This window comes from Puntigrus tetrazona, chromosome 23, assembly GCF_018831695.1.
Source record: "Puntigrus tetrazona isolate hp1 chromosome 23, ASM1883169v1, whole genome shotgun sequence".
Classification (NCBI taxonomy): Eukaryota; Metazoa; Chordata; class Actinopteri; order Cypriniformes; family Cyprinidae; genus Puntigrus; species Puntigrus tetrazona.
The window spans coordinates 5,323,757-5,346,107 of record NC_056721.1 but is presented as its reverse complement, the minus strand read 5'-3'; the positions used below and the strand labels follow the sequence as shown (position 1 = coordinate 5,346,107).

The following is a 22,351-nucleotide window of genomic DNA, read 5'->3' as shown; positions in this document are numbered from 1 at the left end:
TGATAAAGACTGAACACATAAGAAAATGTGACCAAACCTGCTGATTTTAGGAAAAGTGTTTGAGTTTATGGTGAAAATCAGCGTATTTGCAAAAACGACTGGAGTAATGTTGCTAAAAATGCAGCATTGCATCACTGGAATAAATTAAAAAATATGCGTCATGAAGGTCAGTTTTAGGAAACAGATTTATGCATCATTGAAAAGCTGATTAAATAAGCTTTTCATGGTTTGTTACGATATGATAATATTTGGTAGAGATACAGCTATTTGAATATCTGGAATCTGAGGGTACAAATCTAAATATTGTGAAAATTGTCTTTAAAGGTACCCAAACACAGTTCTTAGCAATGCATATTGCTTAAAAATTAGTTTTGACATATTTATGGTTGGAAATTTACAAAACATCTTCATCGAACATGATCTTTACTTAATATCCTAATGATTTTTGGCATGGTGTGAGGATGTTTTGGGCACCTGGAGAAGTTTATAATAACATTTTCACTAACATTTTTTAACTGTAATTTTAATCAAACAAACCTCACTGTGAAATCAACGTTGAGATTTCTTCTGGAGCAGTTTTTTTTTTTAATAATCAGAAGAGTAATTTTTTTCATTTGCCATCAGTTTATGCCACAAAATACAAAATTAGTTATTAAAAACCACTTGTAAAATCTGATTTTATTCTCTCTTTCACAAGGGGTAGTTCTCCCTTATTTGTCTCTATTAACGTTGCACTGCATGGACCATTTCATAGAAGGACCATTATCTCAAGATTATGCAACTGGACTTAAGAACTGATAATCATTGATTCCCACATGAGTAAAAAAAAAAAAAAAAAAAAACACTAATGAGCGCCAGAGTACACTCATCCAACAGAACTAAATATTTAACTGAATGGTATGTTTGACTCATAGACTGCGAAATTTAATAAGAAGTGTGAAGTCTGTTGTATAATTCCCAGTGAAGGCCGCATTTGACACTTTGAGATTTGTGCTGTCTTGCCAAAGCCAGGTGAACCAAAGGCTATACTGAATGTTTAAAGGCAGAAGTTTGCAATAAATGCGCTCACAGTTACTCTGAAGTGGCCTTCAGAGAAGAAAGAGAATTGAAAATTAATGTGAAGCAGGGACGCTGGAGATATTTTATCCTCTGCAGGGACTTGTAAATATAAACTGATGCAGCTGTCAAATATTAGCGATATCTGATATGTGTCGGAGCGGTAAGTAATCGCGTTTAAAGGAACACCTCACTCATAGGTTCATCAAGTATATGTGTTTAGCGAAGCGTCCTTGTTTATGTGCGAGAACAACAGGAAAGCAGAGCCTGGGGATACATCTAAATGGAGTGATGGTGTGTCTGTCAAGTTGCTAGCCTACTTTGTTAATGATTGTCGTCGGGATGCGAGTCTTCCCTAGAGACGCTATCGCACATACGCCAACCAATTTTCCAACTTATTCTCTACAGCCAAATCAATTTCAAGCTCTCGGACAACTCCTGCTAGCATTTAGCGGGTTTATTAGTGCTCTTGTTGTGTTTATTACTCGCCGTACAATGAAAAGCCAGCAGGTTTAATTCTCGCACGCTATAGGCTGTGGAAAACAGATAAAACGCAAGAGCGGGAGATGAAAGCGAGCTCGTAATAAAAGAAACAAAATGAATACGCAGGGGTAAAAAGGGAAGCTTAATGACTGTGTTTGACTGACAGGGATTAGCGCGGTAAGCACACGCGGTGTGATTTGGGTAATTACAGTAGTGCTTTCCTGCTAAGACTGACTGTTACCTTGACGCTCTGAAGGAGTCCTTGAGGAGCTGCGCGGGTGACTTGACACTCCAATAAAAATGGCTCGGAGGAAAACAGATCCGGTATCACCTCTCGCCTTGTTAACATCATCAAATAAAACAAGCTCTTGAGGAAAAAGTTGCAGAAAGCACAGTGATCTTTCTCTCCCTGCGCAGACGTCACTCAAAACTCCCGCCGCGGGGCACATCACGTATGCTTCTGTGAGCGTGAACCGAATTCTTGACATGGAAACCGTTAGCGCACCTGGTGATAACCGCTAATTTTGCTAGATTTTTACATTTTCTGACGAGCTTGTCCGTACAACACTTGCTTTCAAGATGGCATTGATGGTGTCGTGGAGGCCTGGCAGTTGGTTACTATGCAGATGCTAAGATGTAGCATGTTTGGACGCATTTGCGAAGGAGTCCTGGGGGTTTGCTAAGGCATTGCTTGATGCTAGTTCACTCAAAAATTCTGTCATCAGTGACTTACTTATGTCCCTCCGCACCAGTATAAGCTTCTCTTTCATCTTTGAAGCACATATTAATATATTTGTGAGGAAATTGAGAGATTTAATGAAAATGGTAGAAGTAATCCACATGGTTGAGCGCTGTAGTCCACAATCACTTAATGTGATTAACAGATCAAATTTAAGATGTTATTCACATATAAACGACTTGTGAATTGATAAATGCACTTAGGGCACATCAAATATGGTTAACGGAATATCTGTGAATATTTCTGAAACAAGATCTTGATAAAATGAGCCTTCAGTGGAGGGACAAACAGGGACAGAAATACGTGAAGTGAGGTGAAAATTACAAGTTCAGTTGCTTATAAAACTAATAGCACACCTTTTTTCCCCAAGGCAGATGATCTGAGGTGTGATTCATGACTGCAGAAGAAACAGTGTGAGAAGAACTTGAACCACAGAACCACAGAACTCAATTTAGTTTGAATCTCTAACCTTAATCACAATCAAGAATAATACCCTAGCAAACATTACTAATTGCTGATGCTCTGAGAATTGAAACATGTAAATGTTTTCTATTCTGAGCAATGTTTGCAAAGTTTATCCTCCATAAATGAGTTCAAAATGGGTCATGTTTGTCAAAAAGATTTCAGCGGTGTGATAAATGAGATCTACGGTGTGCGTGCGGCTTGGTGAAGATGTCAGGCCTCTGATAAGGTCCAACAGGTCCTCCACTGCCCTTGTCCTTGTTTGTTTGTAGATAAGCCTTATAGATCAGGAGAAAATTGCACAAGCCTCTGCATTGTGTTTGCATTGAACGGCCTCATCACACTCACACTCTGTTGTAGCTTTTCTATAGCTTTATGCTAATCAGTTTCCACTTACATGTGACTGATTGCCTGGCTTGTGTGTGTTCGTGTGGTCGGGCACTTGAAGGTCAGTAAGATGATTGCTCTTGTGGGATTTCTCTACTGTTTATCCCCTCTTTCCTCATCTGTTTTCCCCCTCTTTCTCATCTGTTTCCAGAGTAAGTGTTGATAGGCCCGTTTCTGCTTTTTAAATAAGACCTGGCAGTTGTGTTACATGTTCCTGAGATTGGATTTTGCCAAACTAATTTCCAATCTCTCTCTCTCCCTCACACACTCACTTACTCTTTCTGTTTTCTGCTTTTATGTTGGTTCGCAGCTACAAGATGGATTGATCAGTGAATTTCAATTTGGACTCAAGCGCGATTCGTTAAAGTTTACACAGGATAGATAGGAGAAACAGAGACGGGGAAAGGAAAGGAGAGATAATCATAGTGCGGCCTATGCTGGCATTCATTAAACCAGCTCTACTGGACTAGTCTAGCGGAGTTTAATTGGGTGCTTGAAAGGCCTCTGGAATCAATTGACTCGGAGAAAGGGATGAAGAGCGGATGAGAAATAGAAACAGTGAAGGGATAACAGATGGAATTAAACTAGGCTGCCTGAAGGTTGCAACTCTCCTTGAATTGATTTCAGGACTTACAGGGCAAGGGAGGCAAAGTATTTTTTAAAACTTAAGACCTGTTAAACATATGCCGTTTTCTATTTTTAAAAAGATTACTAAATCCTAAAAACACTTGAATGTCTTTGCATTAGAAAATATTAAACCAGTTGGCATTCAAATTTTCACATATGAGGTAAAAAATCTGTTTCTAATGAAGAAAAAAAGCATTGTGAGACTTTGTGGTTGGCAAATGTGGGTCACGAGCGTGGTTAATGTTAGGAATTACACCTGTGGCTACTTGACTAGCAATGCATTGCCATATGACGATTTGTGAATGTGAGAACTCATCACATCAGATCCACATTTGAAAATCTCACTGGAAGAAGCAAATAATGTGGACATTACTCATTTGACTGCTTTTTGATACTATATGGAAGGGAAGTAGTCAGTGTTGGTCACAGAAACTGAAAAACAAAAATAAGACGTAGAAAAGGGAAGTAAGTTCTGAGAAAATTTTTTTTTTCATTTTTTTTGGTGTGTCAGTTGCTTGAGGTTTTGTCTAAAGTGTTGTGTAAGTAACTATATGTCTTTTGGTGCCATCCACATAGATGTTTTAAAACCTGTGAGAGACTCAATTTTGAAGACACATGAAAACCCATGTGTTTAGGTGGTTTCCCATTTGCAAAAAACACCTAAAAGACCCTCAGATTGTACGTAAGAAACAAGATCCTGTGCTCTGATGAAGTTCAACATATAGCAATATATAAAGCATGACAAAAATGAATGAAAAATGAGGGAATGAATACTTTCGAAATATACACTACTCAAAAGTTTGGAGTAAGATTTTGCTTTAGTTATTTTAAAGAAGTTATTACTTTTTCATTCAAAAAGAACAAGCACAAATAAACACATAAATGCTGTTTATTTGACTTAATTAAAAACAGAGCACGGCACAGTTGTTTTTAAGCAGAAAATCAGCATATCTGAATGATCACGTGACACTGAATGATGCTGAACATTCAGCTTTGCCTCACAGGAATATATTATATTTCAAAATATATTAAATTGTACCCATCTCACTGACTTGTGTAACAAATTACAGCTCAACTAGTCTTCCACTGCACATACTCTCACGTTTTTTACAGCCTCTGAATACAGGCGTGGGCTCTGGTGTGGTTCACCGTTACTTTTTTAAATTGCCCCATGGACCGGCGGTCATCAGCTTGTCTTACCAGGCTCAGCAACTATCTAAATTATTAATCTAAGTCTGGGAGCGTGGACGCATCACAGCAAACCCCAGAGGCCAGACAGGTCTACTGTCCAGACAGAGAGACAGAGCATATCAGACATTTTACCCTGTATCTTTTTTGATAAACGTAATATAGGTTGGAGCAGCGGCCCTGTGGCTAGTGCTCCAGACACGAAGACCGATGAAAGAGACGCGAGCTCAATTCCAGCCCGTATCATCTACCGATCCCTCTTTTTCCTCCTATCATTTCCTCTCTCCTCTCATGTGTCTAAAATAAGTTTGTGTATGAAGACATGGAAGCTCGTTTCACCCAGGCTTTCAAGGAACCCCGACATGTCTACTTGAAAATAAAATATAATGCACCTTACCTTCTGATAGCTTAGGCATACTGTAGTAGAGGCTAATTCGCATTATCTGGTCGTTTGCATGGGATGTCACTCGTGAGTTTGCTTTGTGCATTTCCACCTCTCTTCTCCGAACAAATGAGTCTGTATTTCTTAAGTGTTGTATTAATTTCTGGCTTGTTGAGGAAGCGGGGCAGCAGCAGGAATTAATTGCATCTTTGCAATAGTTATGTGAAGCAGCAGCATGCTGCGTGGTGATTAAAAGCGCTTCACATGGAATATGAATAAGAGCATAAATCACGCCAAGCGGTGGGCCACGTAAAGAGGAAAACCGCTCACGTGGTGCGTTTGGGCCAATCCACGATGTCAGCGATTACTGAAGGTCACGGGAGAGGAGGAATTCAGATAAAGAAGGCATTCATGTTTTTACTTATCACGTGAACTGAAGTCAAAACTCTGTTATTATGGGAAAAAGTCTGCTGAGTTTATTATGTCCTATAGATGCAGTAGATTCTGTAGTAGACCTTATTAGTCATAGTTAAAAAAAATATGATTACTATAATTATATTATTATTATAATTGCTATAATTGTATTATAATGAAATAAATGCATTGGTTAACTGATCTTATTGTACTGTTTGCTATTTATGATGGTTTCTGATAAAACACCCAAATGCTCTACATCTGTACTGTACCATATTTGTCACGTAGTGTTTTTAAGCATTTTTCTTTGCTTTATCTTTGTTTGCTGCGCATTTTGTTGTTTTGCTTTGCTTTTATGTTATGCTTCGTATTTGCCTTTGTTTTATTTTTGTTTAGTTTTTTGGGATTTTGGTTTTGCTTGTTTTTCTGCTTTGCTTTGTTTCGTTTGCTTTTGTTTAGCTTTTCTTTGCTTTGCTTTTTTATGATTTTATAATTTGCCGTGCATTTGTTTTTGCTTTGCATTTGTGTTTCTTGCTTTTTGTTTTGCTCTGCTTTTACGTTATGCTTTGCTCGCTTTTTATTTGCTTCGTTTTTTGTATTGATTTGCCTTCATGTTTTATTTTTGTTTGTTTTTTTTATTTGTTTTGCCTTTTTGTTTTGCTAGTTTTTTTTTTTTTTGGTGTTTTGTTTTTTTTTGCTTTGCTTTGTTTTGCTTGTTTTTCGTTTAATTTATTTTTATTTTTTTGCTCTTTTTACGATTTGCTTTGCATTTTTTGTTTTGCTTTGCGTTTGTGCTTTTGGATTTTCTTTGCTTGTTTTGCCTTTTTACTCCGCTGTTACGCGTTTCGTTTTGTCTATAGCCTTCGTTTCTCTTTCACTGTGTTTTATTTTGTTCTTGCTTTACCTTGCGTTCGAGTTTAAGAATTGCAATATCAGATAGCAGAGCAGCGTCCGCCGTGTTTGTGCATTTTACCCGTAATCCACTCTAAATCCTGTCATTACAGTTAAAGAGAACCTTCCTCAGGTTGTTATATCACATTTCCTCTAGGTGTGATTTCCCTCAAATACACCATTAGAGACATAGGTCACAAAAATAGAACGGGAGATGAAGAAAAAGAGGAGCGAAACCATGACGCATGGAAAAGGGTGACAGACAGACAGAGAGGGAGATGAAAGCCGCTTCTATATCAGTTTTCTCTCACCTATCCATCACCTTGGCGACAGCAGGTCTGTGGTCGGGCCTGTTTGCTGTCACTGAAGCCGTAGTGAGGGAAGCAGCCATTTTACATCATTGATTTACATTAGTCAGAGAAGAAAGCTGAAGAATGACTAAAGAGAGTGACTCACACGCACACACACGCTCCCTTGTGTGCAGCCTTTTAATATTGCATTGGGTGTTTGGTGTCTGCTTTCTACTTGATGGGGTTTAATTTAATCTACGGTGGCTAACTTTCTCTCAGCGTGGGGCTCTTTTCAACACGCTGACAACTACAGAGCGAGAGAGGACGGGGAGCAGAGGAGGAGAAAAGCCAAAGTAACACAACGGAAGAAAGAAAAAGAAAAGGGGGATTATGCACGGTGGAAAACCTAAGTGGGAAGAGAGAAAGAGTGGCGGATTAGAGGAGAGCGTGATGGAGTGACAGAGACAGAGATGTGTAAAGATGAAGAGGAGAGAGGGTCAGTGTGGGCTCATGGCTGAAGGGAAGGATGTTGAATGATGGCTGAGCGTGTGCCTCCTGTCAATGTCACCTCAGCATGTCTCACTGCTGCAGAGAAACACGCTTCTTACGCTGACTCTCACCAAGGGACGGACCTCATTAGTTTAGCTGCAGAGCTATCAAAAGTAACGCAAGTTATTATAATAGTACAGAATTCTATGTATTCGTTTATTATTAATTAATAATGTTATTTGGCCTCAATCAGGTTTTTGAAAATAAAAGGGCAATTGTTTGTAATATTACACAGTCTTTATACATGAAGAGAAATGTCTGCCTTTGTATACAAAATACAAATATTATACGAAATGTATTTTTACAGCTGTCAGAGTTGACATGCTATTGTTAGATTTAACAGATCTACCAATTTTTGATAACTAGCATAACATTTATGTACTTATTTTTCAGACAATGTTTTAATAATAGTTTTTGGCTTAAATACAGTAACAATTTGTATTTATTAATTTATTTACTGCTGACAAAGTGAACATATCTACCAATTTGGTATGTATGTATGCATGTTTTTATTTATTTATATTTTTCAAAATTATATTTTAATAATGTGCTTTGACTTCAAATAAATAATATTTCTTATTTGAATAATATTTATTAAGCTTCTGCCTCAATCAAGCATTTTTACAATAAAAAGACAATTAAACTTTTTTTCTCAAAAAAGTATGAAGTAGTTATTGTTTAACACATTTTTGATAACATTACTATATTTATTTTTCAAATTATATTTTCAGAATGTGTGTCAATATTACATATATCAACAAAATGATCATTTTGTATTATTATTTTTTACAGTTGTCAAAGGGCACATATTAACATATATATCAGTTTTAAGTATGTATGTATTTTCTTTACAGATATTTTAACAATGTGTTTTGCCTTCAGTAAACTTCCAATATTTTTATCAGCCCCTTGTTTATAATAATAGGCTTACTCTTCTCCCACAACGTTTTAATGGCTCTTTATGCACAAAAATATTTAGCTGCTTGCATATTTCAGAAAGGGGCCCTTGCAAGGAGATATTCAGGGGTCCCTGGGATCAAAGCACTTGTAAATCCCTGTCTCAAAAATGGTGTTGAGCTTTTCCAGACGTCATCTTGCAACCGCTCAAAACATTTTAGCTGCAAGATACCGCAACACCCTAAAACACACCCCTCCTAGTAGCTGCATACATCCGACGGGGAACAATTATGCGTTCAGGATCCGTCGCATGCCATCCTCGACCACGCCGAACCCACAGCATCACCACAGCTCTGACGTCGCGGTGCTTTTCCACCCTTTGACCCTGCGTTTCGACCCGAACCCATTTTATTTACCAAATTTCACACAGTTCAGAATAGCGCACAAACGCGTCTACATCTCAACAACTAGCTTCTCTAGAGGCTGAATGGAGCACCGTTTCAACCCCGCTTTTGTCTGGGGTGAATGGTGGGCCACTAATTACCTCTCCTCCTCTTTCACTCTCAGCTCTTCTGTAATACAGCTTAACATATTCACATCCCACCCTAAAGATGTCGATGAATATGCATGAGCCCCCTCGGCTTAATCCTCGTGATTGACAGCTTGACATCTTAATCAGAGTGATTGATGGAGCGCTGATTCCATTCGATCGGATATCTCCTCCCTCCCTTCTTCTCCTCGTACGTCCCCATAGCCGTTCCCACACTGTCATTAGCCATCACGCTAAATAACTTAACCTCCCTCGCCGAGGTCTCTTTAAGCTTTCATCCTGATTGCCGAGTAGTTTCTGGCCGCTTCGTCTGAATAAACTTGTCGCGCTCTGTTTTTGCGTGTGTGTGTAAGTGCGTTTGTGTGTATTTTTGTGGGGTGGCTCTCACTAAGCCCCCCTGCTCCGGTAATTGGGCCTGCTTTCTCTCAGCGGCCTCCGAGCGCAGTCGGAGCTGGCAGCGCGGTGGGAAAAAAAAAGAGGCCAGTAAGTCATTCTGCGTGTCCAAATGCACTGCACAAATCCATGACATCAGTATTCTGGTCAGACTTCACTTCAGACACAAAGAAAAGAAGTGCAAAAGGAGGGGAAGGCGAGAGAGAGAATGCAAGGCTGAAAAAAGCGAAAGAGAGGAGCACATAAAAGTCTTTTGACTAGGAATTAAATGTGGCCCGTAGCTGCTTTTTTTTTTTTTTTTTTTGACAATGTCTTTAGAAGCAGATACGTTTCAAGCTCACAAAACAGAATTTAATTGAAAGAGGCAGCGAATGAAAGTGATATCGAGAGTTTGGTTTTGTGCAGTAGATGTGACTTTTTTTCTCTGTTTGCTTGTTTTGCAGAATTAAAAGTCAAGTAGAAGAAGGCCTGGTGGTGTGGACCCTGCAGGTGAGTGACAGGATGTTGGACCAATGACACGGGCACACGGCCAAGTTGTCATGATGAGAAATTGAGTCTTATTCAAAAAAAAGCTGGCCTCTTGTATTAGACCCTGGCAGCTGTGTTAAAAAATGTTGATCGTTCTTTATACCGGACAGAAACAAAAGCGTATTGTTGAAGATGACTGTGTGCCATTTAAAAGCGCTGTGGCGGAAAGGTGTAGTGTCAGTCTGCTTCTGCGGTGCCGCTATAAAACACACGCAATTAAAAACAAATCGAATTTTACTACATGAGAAGCAATGCGCTCTATCAACACCACTTGTTCAAAAGTTTGCGGTTTGTAAGATTTATTTGTTTTTTAGGTTTTAGAAAGACTCTTATTCTCAATAAATTGTCTGTATTTTTTTTTTTGATTGTAAACATTAGATCATTAGACAGATTGTTATGTGGATATGCACTAACCTTCATATGCGTACTTTACGGAAAGCGTTTAACAGGGTCAAAAAAACAACAAGAAGACGTTGAGCGTGTGAGTGAAAGAGAGTGTGTTATGATGATACGTAGTAGCATCCTCGTAGATCATAGCATAGAATCATTGATGCAAAAGGAAAAATAGAAACCACTGAATAATACAGTATATGAATGAAGTAAAAGTGGGACACGGGGTCAGAGCTCTGTGGGGTACTGCAGAAACACACACACAGGATGACCTTTTTGTATGGTAGATCGACCCTCACTGAAAACACACAAATGCTTCATTACTTCTGCCTCATACACACACACACACACATAGACACAGAATAACCTCATGTAAATACAGACACACACTACAAATTGTTTCAAAATCTGATGGAGAACAACGACGATTATATAAACATACACTTGATCGGAATTGTGTACAAAACTAAAAGTTATTTGAACGTAAGTGTGTGTACACATCAACCCTTTAATATTTTTTTTATCCCTATTTTTTAATGTCCTTTCTCAAATCAGGCTGTTCTGAGATTCCTGTCAGAATGATGTAGTTCTTCACAAGCCCCTCCCACCACAGTTGATTGACAAGTCTGTCTTACCCGCCCTGAGTGAGCGGCAGGGGAGGACAAGACCTCTCAGATTAAGCGGCTGAGGTGTTTAGTTGTTAAAAGGCTGTTTTTAAAAGGTGCAATGCAAGTCAGATTTATGGAAAAGAGCAGCTTGGATATTCAGCTAAATATAGGAAAAACAGCTTGTGAATGTGAAAGTCTCGCACTATTGTGATACTCCGAATACTTTCCGGTCTTCAGACTTTAAGTGTTAGTATGCCGCTATCCGAGCAGTACCAGTCTCACGCTGGTTTTAAACGTCTTTCTGCTTGACCCGGAGGTCAGTGAACTTTGACCTACGATTGAATCCTAGGCTTTCTTTGAGCGCTTGATCGATTCTGTTTATTCCTCCCACTCTCTCTCTCTCTCTCTCTCTCTCTCTCTCTCTCTCCACACCCACCCAGCAAAAAGATGAGAACGTATCCCACAAAGATCCCTCTGATAAAGATCTCCTCTCTCCGGCTCATACACACCCACACTCGTGCTCGCACAATGTGCATATGGTTTCAATCTTCCCAGCTGTCCCACGGTTGCAGTCATGAGAGGCCAGCCAGGAACTGTACAGCATGAGTGTGTGTGTGTGTGTGTGTGTGTGTGTGTGTGTGTGTGTGTGTGTGTGTGTGGTGTCTTCGAATATGAAGAGGAGTAGAAAAAGACATCGGAGGTTAGAGGAGTAGAGGATAGAGGGAATGGGTGAGAAAGAGACACATTCTGTTTTGTCTCCCAAGGTTTCTTTCTAAGTCTCACTTTCTCCTTCACACACACACACACACACACACACACACACACACACACACACACACACACACACAGAGACTCAGGCACACACGGTCTCTAGGGATGAGATATGCTCTAGAAAGCAAGCATCCTGATTTCCCAGCAGGCTGTGCTAATGGAACATCAGGTTCAATCTGCCCCTCACTCTGTTTTGTTTCATTTTCTTTCGTCCGTCTCTGTGAGGTTACAGTACATTTTTCAGAGCCGTTTCTGTAGTGAGTGGCGGCTGGCTTACCAACTTCATATCAAGTTTACATGCTCTGTAATCCCATTTTCAGTCACACTAAGCAGGTTTGGTTGAAAGGGACTCCCGAAAGATGCATCTGAACCATGTGACCCACAGAGAAGTTATAAATGAAATTCACAATAATCTGTTTATAGTGCAGTGGCCTAAAGAGTTAACATTCACCGCGACCTACGTCTGCATAGTTTGTTTAATTGGTGGCTACTTGCGTCATCTGAACTCCTATTGCCCAATAAAGTGTTTTCATCATGATTTAGGTTATTGGTGGTTGAAAATATGACAAATACGGAGCCTCCCTTCTGATTAAACTCATAAATAACAGCAACGTTTCACTTGTCTTTGCAACAAACTGTCTTTATTTTTTTCTCTCTGAACTCATTTTAGCTTAATTTTTCATTTTTGTTTATTTTACAAATAGTTTATATAAAAATAAAAAATTATGATAGTTTAATAGTGGATTTATTCCCTGAACTAAGTACTGTTTTTGTACAGTACAAGGGATTCTCTTTAGGCTAGTTTTTATTATTTTTTAATTAATAATATTCTTCTTTTGTTTTTTTGGGGTTTTTTTTCAATGCAATATAAGTGGATTACTAGAATATTCTTTATTTCTAAAATGTTGCATTTATTGTTAAAATAGAATGATTAGATGTGAGTTTTTGTTTTTTTTGTTAAATTTTATTATGTTACAGACTTTTATTTTTTTATAATTTGACTGTTACTGTAAAAAGTAGTTACTCTCTAGACTAATTTATGTTTGCATTGTGTCTAATTTTATAATGTCATTGCTTTTTATTTTATTTTTTAAACCGTTTGACTGTTACTGTATAAATGTGTTTCTCTCCAAACTAATTTATATTTTGATTTTGTTTAATTTTATTATGTTGCATCTTTTTATTAATTTTTTTTATAGTTTGACCTACTACTCTTTAAAGGAGTTTCTCTCTAGATTAATTTTGTTTTTGATTTTTTGTTTAATTTTATTATTTTACAACTATTGCTTTTTATTTTATTTGTAAAAATAGTTTGACTACTACTATATAAAGGAGTTTCTCTCTAGACTGGTTAAATTTTCTGATTATGTTTAATTTTATTATTTTACAGCTTTACATTTAAGAGCGACAGTAAATAAAGGCAGAATAGATTTTTTTTTCGCTTGCATGATCACCACAATTCATTATACACCAACCACAGACCGCTGTCAATGTTTAACAACATAATTACACAGCCTCTGTTTTAACTTTAGTAATAAATTGTAATAATAAACATTACATTGTCCTACCAGTGGCCCTCTATAAAACTCCCTGTGCTGCGAAAGGAAGAAAAAAAAGTGCACATTAAGTTTTAAGACCAAACTGGTCTGAATAGACCATTTATAGCTGTTTTTGAGCTACCTGTACAAGTGCTTTCCCCCTAAAAACTGCAAATAACTTCCATGTCTGCCACATTATAAACATGTTTCCACGCTGTTTCTTTTTATTTCCTTTCGCCTGGTTTGGAAGGTAAAAATAACTCCTTCCGAGACATGAGTCACTGTACTTGTTTTCGTTCGTGTCAAAGGAACATCCTTCTCTTTTGTAAAAAGAGTCACAAGGACAGTTCTTGTTGTTCGTCTGCCGTCCACCTCCACATCAGATGCGCCGCTAAAAGCTGCTAAAGCGTCTGTAGGAGTGAGTCTGAGCTGTCAGTCAAACCCTCTGCCGCAGTGAATGGCGGACGGACTCGTGTCTTCTAATAAGGTCGTTCTTTTTTCTTAATTGGGCACGTGTTCTGTGGACGGCGGCACCCAATCTAACACTTTGAAAAAAAATAAAAATAAATAATAATGCATGTGTAAATCTTGAAAATCCCTGTAGAGAGCCAGCGCTAATCCATCATTCTATTTCTAAAGGTTATTTTTGGAGAAAACTTCATTAGAAATAGCACTCCTTTGAGCGTGTCAGCAAAAGGCGAGATGTGGGAGGATGTGGGATGTTGTTAGGAGAACTTAAATGTGTGTTTTAACAGAGAGACAGAAGCTTTCGGTCGGCGGTTGATTATTAATTTCTGTAAACGGCACTAGTTTGTGTTTGCAGACAAAGCACTGGGCTTCTTTATTTAGACTGGCTTCGGCGAGCGACCTGCAGTTATTTATTGGGGTGTATGTATGTGTGTGTGTGTGTGTGAGATGAGAGGAGGGGCCGTGACCCATCCCGCAGTGCTGTTTGTATTTTTCCGTGGTCCGCTGCCGTGAGGACGTGTAGAGATTTGTTACCTAGGGTACCATTTATCATAGTAACAGCATCGTGCAGGGGCAACATGGGAGGAAACCAATCATCCATCATATACATGGCCTGTCTCCACAGCAACGCCACGGCCCGTGACCAGAGGCAGAGGGGCTGCTGGGGGATTGAGTGGATCACTTAGAGTTCTCAAACAGACAACCTGTCGTCTATCTCACACACACACGCACCTAGATAAATATAGGGCATGCTATAGATGTGTGTTGTTCTCATTATAAAGCCAATTGCCTAATGCAAACTAAAAGTGTTTCAATTGTGAATTGATTGTATATAGTTATCCTTCTGATAGTGATTAAGTTTTGTGGATTTTTAATTTTTTTTTGGAGAAAACAAGACAAAAGTTTTCATAGATAATTTTTACATTTTTGGTCATTTTGTAATTTTTATTTTTATTTTTATTTTAGCTTATTAACCCATTGCTTGGAGCATAGGATGCAACGCAAACAGCACATCTATTACATTGTAATTCAAATAAGCATGAAGATTCATTAACGATAAGCCTAAATAAAATAAAGAAACATATAACTATATACAGCCACAGACTGTAGCTGCAGTTGTTTGGTAACCAGGTGGTTTTTGAAAAAGACTACATTACATTTTTTTTGAAAACACTATTTATTACCTAAGCATTTCTGTAACTTTTTAGTATAGGCACCGTGAAGAAGCACTTCTTTCTGTCTGTCTCTTTTTCTAAGTGTCTGGGTGATTTATTTTTGAGTATGTAGACTTTGCACAACCCTGCAGCAACTGGGTCTTTGTAAACAATTCACTTGAATCCTTTGAGCCTTGAGCTGCAGGTGTGTGTGTGTGTGTGTGTGAGAGAGAGAGAGAGAGAGAGAGACCCCCTTTAGGGTGTGATAGTGAGCATAGTACTTTTGGCAATAGTTAAGGCCATTATATCAGCAGGAGTGTGGAGGAGAGGGAGGGAAAGAGAGAAAGATGGAGCTCTTTTTCTGTGTCCACCAGGAATAGCAGCCACCCCAGGGGTCTCAGCGAGACTTATTTCCCTCGTCGCTTAGATCGCCCCGCCAGCAACGTCCACTATTACTAGTTTAGAAAGAAATGTGGAGTAAAGTGAATGCTTTGAAGAATGCGTTCAGGTCATATTTCACCCAAAATTAAAAGAAAAAGATATTAAATAATATTTTGGATTAAGAAAATGAAGCCTATTTTAAGGACCACAGGAAAGATTTGTGGAAAGGTGTTATATTGTAAATGAGTTTATTTGCTTAAACATAATCAAATATAAAAATGCAGTCGAACCAAGAAAAAGCCTCTGGTCCCTGCCAGCGTCCATCTTTACAACCAATTAGTTTGGACGGCACACAACGCAATTAATATTCATGCCCCAAACACCTGACAATGTCTGTGTGCTGAACTCAAAATAAATAAACAAAGAACGAAGAGTGAAATACATTTTTTCATAGCTGTCACAACAAGGTTTTGGGCTTATCATGTCAATAAAACAGTTTGATGGTGCAGAAACCTGTTAAAGCTGACAGAAAAGCTAGATAGACTTTGTTGTTTAAATGGCATCTCATGCGTATCTGTGGCAACTATGCATTTAAAACCATTTATGAGATTTACAACGTGTCCCTCCCGTTTTTCACAATTATTTCAATTCACACTGCTTTTTGTAATAATTTGTTTCATTTAGTTTTATTCTAAATTCAGTACAGTAAAAGTATCGTGTGTACATTTAAACGTGAAGATTTTATTCATTCATTCATTTTATTAAACATTTACGTTTGTTATTATTTTTACATTTAATAAATATAGGAACGTGTGGGTGTCCAAATATTTCGAAAATATTTTTTTTTCTTTTTTTTGGGGGGGAAATACAACTTATACGCTGAATATATCTTTTAGTTTCAAATGAAATATTATCAAGCACTTATTGACAGTTTTGGTGAGATCCCCTCAGCTGTATTGTTTGAGAGAGGAGGGTCATTCTGGACTCTGTCTTTAATAAATAAACAATAAAGAAGCCAGAGCTTCTCAATCCCTTTTATATCTCCTGTGACATTCTGATGGATTACACAGCCATCTGCAGCAGAATGTGTGTGTGTGTGTGTGAGGGGAGGGACTTCACCCATATATTACACATACATAAATCCAGACAGGCAGCGCTTTGTTGTGTGAGTTTGTCAGCAGGCCTGGGTTAACAGGAGAGAGAGAGACAGGTGAGCAGGTTGAGCTTACAGACTAAAAGCGGACGTCAGATGACTGATGGAATGGAGAGAGATACTTCAGAGAGTAAATGAGTGATTGAGCGTATGAACTTCCTTAATTAATCTGATCCTTTTAATGAGTCAGATCAAAGGTTCATGTATAATTAAAACAGCCGAGAAATAATGCACCTGCTTCATGGGGAATTGTGTACGCTTGAGTGTGTGGAGAGGAAAGAAGCGGACTTTTTGTGGTTCTCTCAAAACCGGTCAAATTTCATCCCAAAATCAAAAAGAAATTAGATTTGAGTATTACTGGTGCTTTACTTAGTGATATTTTCAAATCGAGTTATTTTTTCTTTCAGCTTTTTAGCTCACAATTCAGACTCTTTTGAGTTTAAATCTCTGATTTTGTTTTATACTTGTGGGGGAGAAGTCAAAAGCGTAAAATTGCAATTGTGAGAGAAAGTCTGAATTGTGGTGGAAACAAATTATTGGTGGAAACAAAACAAATACAATATCTCACAGTTTTGTGATTACATGTATCTCACAATTCTTTGAAGAGATAAAGTAAGAGAAAAAGAAAGTCCAAATTTGTAGATTATTAAATTAATCACTTTAAATCGCTTATATTCTTAATTTTTTTATCCTGCTGTGAAAAATTTCATGCATCTGTAGTAAGTAGATTTTTTCATTGCTATTATAATTACGATTAGTAGTATTCTTTCTACTGTATTTCAACACAATATTGCATTACCACAACAAAATAATAAGAGTCAGTACTGAATTTGATCAATTCTCTAGTTGCTTAATAGCATGCCTGTTATTAATATATCAAGTGTTTATCGGTATTTATAAAGAACATATTCTGCATGACCATATTCTGCATCCCTAAACCTATTAACTTGCTAACTATTAAGAATCAACAAAATAGGAGTTTATTGAGGCTAGTCATAGTTAATAGTTTGTTAATAACTGCACCTAAGTGTGACTGATATTTTTTTGTGGATGTTCTACAGTGTACTGTAATATAACGTAAAGTAATTTGCTGTGAGCTGTTTTCTTGAGGTATACACCAACTAGTTACTGATGTGAAAAGTCTCACTGTCATATTTATTCCCCAGGGGTTTCTTTAGGGGCACGACCTTTTCGATTTATCATCTTGAACTTTAACTCTGAGTGCTTGGCCATGACCTCCGTCATCACCAGCATCATCAATCTGCCCTGCATTCAAGCCCCCGTTATAGTTATGCCCCAAATATCAGCAGGATGTTTTCCAAACCAGTAGACATCACAGATTGAACCCCTGTTAATAAATTGCCTTTTAATATGGCATCTCGGTTTTCCAATTGATTGCTTTGCAAAAGCAGCCCTCAGGAAGAGACAAATCATTGGTAATTAGATTAATACATCTGCAGTCCGGTGAAGAGAGAGCCTTTCATCCACGGCTCACTTTGTACACTAAACCAGCTATCAGAAAACAGTGCTCAAGAGTAGATGAGTTTGGAGATGAGGAAATGGCCTTATTTTCCGAAGGAACGTTTTGAAAGGGTTTAAAGGATTATTATAGGATTATATAAATTGGTGCTGAAAGTCATTTGAATGCATTTAATGATTTGATAATCTGATGTAATTTTGGACTTTTTGTAGTTCGTTTCAACACTTTTTTTTTTGTTATAATATTACAGACGACTGACTCCAGCCTGTGAGTCCAAGTAAAAGTCTTCTTCACACACAAGATTAAAGTCTTTTGCACCCTCTGAAAAGTTACGCCAGGCATTTAGAGGATTTCTGTTACAGCTACTGTGAACGAAACGCACAAAGAAGACAATGAACAAAGAGTCTTTAATAATCCAGAAAATGGGGCAAACACAGGTCAGGTGCAGAACATGTAGGGATGTAGTAGACCAGACGGCGAACAGTGAACAGGACACAGGTAGTACAGTGGTCAAACACAACAAAACACAACAAATAGTCCTGGGGTGTGACAATTTCATTTTTGTTCATTTTATGTTTGTTATGTTTTAAGTTTAAGCATACACTCCTATTCAAAAGTTTGAGAGTTCAACAGAACAACTTTTGTTTTTTGAATGGAAATGTCTTTACTGCCTTTTTTTTTAAATTAAAGTAATTCATGGCGTTGTACATATGTTTATTTAAAGACATATTTCAAGGTTTTCTTTCCTTGCCTTTACAGTTCAGCCAAAAAATAAAATTCACTATAATAATAATAATAATAATAATATTTTCTTTTTGGAGGACTGTCCCTTTAAGAATATAATAGACACTCCAAAATGACATGCCAACTTAAACAAGTGTGTTCAACCTGATCCTGCATAGACCTGCAATTATCGAAAATTAACACCCTTGGATCGGAATCAGGAATTTAACAATGGCCTGGTATCAAATCAAACAAAGTGCTTATTCAGAGTTTAATTGTGTTCACAGTAAACAAACACAGACTCAAACAAGGACGATCCCTTCAAAACAGACAACACCCAAGTGTTTCTGCTGCCAGATTCACTCCTTGAGATTTTACAGTAGGTGCAGAGCTCTTCTTTTGTGCCCCAGTCAACTTGTGCTAATTAAAAACGTTTGTAATGGTACCTTCAGAATAAAGGTAGAATAAATAATCGTACCTTCTTATTCACATACCGTTTCTGTTTCGCTCGGAATTCCTTGAGTCAGCAAGGCATGTCAAGAAGGTTTTGTTAAATTAGAGCCGGCTAAATGATATTCAAGCTCCAAGAAGAGTTGTCGGAGATGACAAAGTACAGGCAGGGAATGATCGATGATGAATACGGTTTGATGCATTGTATTGATTGGAACCAAAGTGAGTGTTGCTGTGATTTAGTCTCAGGTGTGGCTGATCCAGAGTGGGCTTAGAGCTGCTATTGATCTCTGAGCTACCTGAAGGCTCCTGCCTGCCTGTCTGTGAAGCAGTGGTGCCGAGGAACGAAAGACCTCTCCATCAAAGTCACTGAGGCTTACTTGTAATGCAATGCTGGGATGAAGAATAAAATATAACTCTATTAGGAGATGTTCGTTTTGGGGGTAATTTTAGCATTTTAAGGCATTGTATAGTTTGAGGAAAGGTATCTCATTCTGCTTTTTGAGATGCGGAGACTCCTGGGGTACGCTCTGATTACTCAGTGCCCTGTGAAATGGACTTCACACAGTATTTAGTCAAATTAAGCAAGATTACAAATTACAGGGAGCGTATCTTAGTCCGGAAGGCAAACAAAAATGACATTTAGTTGAAGGTGCTTTTTTATTCAGCTGAATTCTCTTCAGATGTGCCTTTTCGCAGTTATTCAAGGGTTTGGGATTAAATAAAGTGGCCATTTTGATAGAAACGCATCTATCATGGAGGTCTGAGTGAACTGATGTAAAAGGCAACAAGACAGACTCAGCATTTTGATGCAATAAAGGCTGGTGCTGTTATTTATGGCACCCCACCACCACTTACTATGAAGGCAGAGTGTGACTGATCTTCTCAATTTTGGCAGAGGTGCTGATGCTATAAAACATGCTGTAAACCACCCCAGATTGAAAAAGAGAAATGACTCATATTGGGCATAATTCTGTGGAGTATGTAATCACCTGAGAAAGGACTGTGAGAAGAAACGTTTGGAAGAGGGATCGTGTTCATGTGGTCAAAAGTTGAGCTAACCTTGAGTTTAAGGAGTTTATGCCTAATTCAATCATCTACATCTGATTCTTAAAATGAGCAATATTCTGTTACACTTTATTTTAAGGTGTCCCAGTGTAATCTTACAATTTATTACTTATTAGTTAACGCGAGGGATAGGGTTTGGTTTAAGGTTGAAGTTTTACTTAATATTCTAATTGAAACACTTCTTAATTGAAAGTAAAGATCTTAGTATTTATCAGTACTGTTAACCAAAAACTGTTGATATCCAGTTGAGCAGGGAATATTTCTTTTTTTGGTATTCTTTTTTTTCTCCTTTGTTTGTATACTATTTAGTCATTTAAAAAGATTCTTCACCACTGGGGTTCCACAGGGATCGGTGTTAGGCACTTTTACCTTTTTCTTGCAAAGGTGATTCTGCACATTGCTCTGACTGATTTTAAAAATAAATTCAACACACCTTTTACATTCCCCCCAACCCGTCTTTCTGCTTTGAGCTTTGTGTTTTAGCCAGCTTTTGTGATCTGTGTCTTGAGTGTCTTGAGGTTCATATATTTCCTTTAACAGGCCCAGATGTTTCTTTTCTGTCATTTCAAAAGTTTCTATACCTCTCTCAATAAGACAAAAAATCAATGCACATCATTTATACGAAATCCTTATAACAAAATAACATTACCTCCATTTTTGTGTAATGGTGCATTCAGAGCAATTAGCTTGAATGGTATTAGTAGTAGCAGAAATGGCAAAACTCTTCTCCTCATTTCACCGTGAATCTCTGCCCTCTCCTTTTGTGATGACCATTCGTCACGGAACAGCGCTGTCGTTTCCTGTTCCCATATTTGGCAATTGTGCCTTTGCCTTGTGCCCCCTCTTTCCTATACGGACAGATGACAGCAATCCCTCAACTCTGTTAGCCTCATCTCTGCAGGCTATAAGCGTGAAAGAGCAAAATGAACAGTTTGTTGATCTTTTTCCATATCTCTCGCTCTATCTCTCTCTTGCTGCTTTGTCTTTGAGCTGTCCTCTGTGTTTCACTGTGCCGTGGGTATTTATTGTGGGAATGGCCGCGGTCTGCAAGTAGGGTTAGCTTACATGGGAGCGCACACCCACATTTTATTTTCCCCATTCCCCAGATGCATACATGCACACCTCTGTCATGGAGTCACATATCATCATTCACTTCATTACTTATCCATGATTTTCCTGCACTGTTTGCCAATTCAGCAAAGAAAAATCTCATAGAATTAAAGGGATAGTTCACCCGAAAATTACAATTTAGACTCAGTGTGTGTTATATTATAATCTGGTCTCATGGTATAAATGTACTCTGGTGCACTTTTTAGCGATACGTGAAATATGTACCATAACACTGCAATTTCCAAAAGTTCAACAAAACAGTTCAAGTCTGTGTAAAAGTAAGTTGAAATGACATGGTTGCATGATAGAGTAATACTGCTGCGATACGTAACTATATTAATGTAAAAAAATGTGCCAGGGTTCACGTATTGAACCTGTGTTGTAACACCACTCAGTGTACTTTTTTCTTTGAAACTACAGCAAAACGTGTAGTAAGGCAAGTAAAAATGGTGTTGCACGAAAAGTGCACAGAGGTGCATATTTTTAATGAGAGCAGGTTAATTATAGCGCCATTGTATTATTGTCTTTATGCCATGACTCGACCATAGTTCTTTATTCCCTTCAAAAGTAAGATTTGCCCACAGTGGAAAGTGGAAACTTACATTTTTCTGTTTATCTTACTTTTTTTACTTTCTTCCTCTCTTTCAGATGTCGGTTGCATTAGAAATCTGATGCACAATGTATTAAACTTGTTTTTCATTACATCTCGCCCTGTCTTCCTCTGCTCTTGCTCTGATAATAAAGCACCCGGCTCTCCCTTCAACATTTCCGTTTGATTCAACTCGTGCCCCACCCGTCTGTCGCTCTCTAATAAAGCTTGTGTCTCAGAGGAACAGAAGGTAATGAATACAGCTCTGCTACAGTGGCCTGCAGGGCACCAGCCCTGACTCAGCAGAAAGACCTGATCCTTTTTGCTCTAGAAAGCATGCTTGTATTTAAAAGCGATGACAGACTTTCACCTCTACGTACAAGGTGTGTAATAAATTAAAAATCTTTGAGTCTTTTGGTTTTCCAGGCGGAAATTATTGCTTCTCTTTTTTGTTTTTTTGTCCCTGTATTTTGTACAGGTATGCTTTCTCTGATGGCTATGAACTGATGGCTATGGTTATTATTTACAGTAATACACTAGAGTGGCATTGTGGGAAGATTTTTGCCCTCTGGGTGAGTAGTGGATTTGTTGGTTGAGCGATAAGCAGGAAAGCTTCGGTTATTAAATCAGCT

General features: G+C 38.1%; 1 protein-coding gene across 4 annotated transcripts in view; it reads left to right on the top strand.

The window, feature by feature from the left end:
* The window catches only part of sulf2b (sulfatase 2b), a 121,199-nt gene that overhangs the window by 8,788 nt on the left and 90,060 nt on the right, over positions 1-22,351 (top strand). For all 4 annotated transcript variants that reach the window (XM_043225501.1, XM_043225506.1, XM_043225505.1 and 1 more), the window contains exon 2: positions 9,752-9,797. The gene's annotated coding sequence lies outside the window, so the exon portion shown is untranslated. The remainder of the gene's footprint in view (positions 1-9,751; positions 9,798-22,351) is intronic.